At 35.0% G+C, this 2,525-nt stretch overlaps 1 pseudogene; it reads right to left on the bottom strand.

Annotated features, from left to right (window-relative positions):
• Window positions 1-798: 798 nt before the first annotated feature.
• On the bottom strand, window positions 799-1,617 carry LOC149238666 (ubiquitin carboxyl-terminal hydrolase 6 pseudogene; annotated as a pseudogene).
• Between the last annotated feature and the right edge of the window lie 908 nt (window positions 1,618-2,525).

Raw genomic sequence — 2,525 nt, 5'->3', positions numbered from 1 at the left:
TCTTTGCTTCAAATTATCATGGTTAGTCCAATTTCTCAATTGCAATAATAAATCCAATTGCTAAAAGGATGATATGCACAATTTATAGCATTTCATAAAGATAAAGAAATATTATTTGTGAATGATTAATGATTCCTGCAAAACAATCCTCAATCAAAAAATCATCAATTGATCCTGCATATAAAGCGCCCTTACAGTTCTTCTTCTTTCCTACATCATGCTTGAAGACATAACAACCAATAACAAATTTTTGAGCATGATTTCGACAATGTAAAAACTCAAGCGTAACGAAATTTGATTTGCAATTAAGTTTAGTTAAGGTGAGCTATTGCGCTTTTATTCAATTGTTTTTGTCTCGTGTTTTATGATTTTTTTCTTGCTTCGAAAGGTGTGTAAGTGAACCATTACAACAACTTTTTCTCAATTTGCTCCAGTCATCAAATGAATTCACATCAATTTTTATGACAATTTTCCATGGCAATTTTCTTAAAAAAATAATAAAACATACAATCTAAAAATTAATGAAATATTTACAAAACTAAAAAGTAAAATAGATGTACATAAAAGAAAAACATATGTACAAACTAAAATATATATACAAACAAACATAACAAAACCTATAACATAAATGTACAAATGTTATAAAAAACACTTCATTCAAAAAAAATGTAACAAAACATAACATATAACATTCTAAAAAAACACAACGTAACAAAAAAATAAAACATAACAAAAAACAATCTAATAAAAAAACAAAATTTTCCATGTATAAAACGTTTCCATATGTGAAAAAAACAGTCAAACGTGTAGAAAAATGTTGAAGCGTTTCGAAAATGAAACGTGGTTTTGACTACACAATGTTTGAAGAATGGAGAGGCATTGTTGGACTGGTTCCTTCAACTTCTCATGAAGCCCATCGGAATAAAAATCTAGAACATCCAACTCTAAAGGATAATTTACTCGTATGGTTAAATAATTTGGCAAGGTGTTAATGTGTGATTCCATCAAATACACTGCACTGCGACCTAATGCAGGATACACCTTCTCTAGTTCAGACTTCAGACCATGTTTTAGTCCTTCATGCAAATGGTTGACCTCATGAGAAATGTGAAATTTTATTGAGTACACCAACTCTGTCTCTAAACTTTCCTCGCCACTTTCAGAACATCAAATCTTTCTTGTACGCTCGATCCCAAATAAAGACTTCATAGATTCACTTGAATCTGGGGACTTGAGAGATTGTGACAGTGTATAGATAAGTTGGGTCCAACATTCCTCTACATCCTATTGCATAAATAGACCATTATGTTGCTGGGTAAACTGAGGATACTTCTTTCTCAGCATCATCCAAAATTTCATAGGAGCGACAACTCGAGTGCTTCTATCCAGCTCACCAAATAAATCCCTAGTAGCCACAGTTAAAAAATGAGATGAAGGATCTAAATCACTGCTCCTCCCAGAATATGTATACTTCTGTAACGCTAACTTCAACTCTGGAGTCGGATGTAAACATTGTACAGTTGACTTCATATAGCACGTATTTCCCAAATTGAATAAACCAGCTGTGTGGCCCATAGATGCACCACATTCTTCTTTAAAAAACATTTTTATGCCCATGACTGCGTTGCTTACATGATTGGGCAGCCACGTGTAAGGAAGAATTGTTACAGGAAGGAATTTCACGAGGGTTCTGTGTGCATTCTTTTGGCTCTTCCTGCATTGAAGGGAAGTTTCCAATGGTGACTAAGGATTAGAACTCCCACTCTAGATCCGTCAATCCCACCTAAACAGTTCACTTGTTGAGAAGATCCAAAATAATAAGGAAAGGTGTCATGATGCAGTGAATTTTGTCTCAGAAATGGGCGGTGTGTACTCACCGTAATATTATGAATGTGGCATGTTCTCAGAAATGCACATTAGCAGGGTATGTTGGTGAAATGTGATGTGCCAGCTTCGAAGTGAAAACTTGGAAGGCCTGAATTTTGTTCATGGTGAAAAGCTTCTTGCAAGCTCCACACCATTGCCAGAAATTATCATTCTTCGTTGGGCCTTTTTCTGTGCAACACTAACTAAGATTCCTTCAAAGGCCAGAGCCCTCAAATAGGAATATAAGGGCCAATCTAGAGCTCAAATTGCACCAAATAATAAAACATATCACAAACATGGACCATCCTGGGCCAAACTAAAAAGAATTACCAAAGCAAATCCTGGTATGTCAAGAAGCCATTACTATTTGCTTTTTATAATTTCCAGATCAAAGGCCCAGAAGGGCAGGTGATAAATATGGTCTCGGGAAGGTTGCATATGCTAAGGAGGAGGGAGGATCGTGATGGCTCTCTCTCTTGTGGGTGATATGGATTAGATCAGGCTTGGCTGTAGAAACTAGTCGTTTCTGCAGGTGTGCGCTAGATATGCAGTCATTCAAAAAAAATTCAAAGCAAGATTTATATATATATATTTTTTTCTATTATGAATTTTGGATTTCGACTCTAAGCTAATGCATTTAATTTTTTTTACAGGTCGCA

The sequence above is a fragment of the Pinus tabuliformis genome, chromosome 8 (genome assembly GCF_031772625.1).
Source record: "Pinus tabuliformis cultivar Carrire ecotype Pingquan chromosome 8, CPIR1, whole genome shotgun sequence".
Classification (NCBI taxonomy): Eukaryota; Viridiplantae; Streptophyta; class Pinopsida; order Pinales; family Pinaceae; genus Pinus; species Pinus tabuliformis.
The sequence above is the reverse complement of the archived record's forward strand: the minus strand, read 5'-3'. Positions and strand labels throughout refer to the sequence as shown.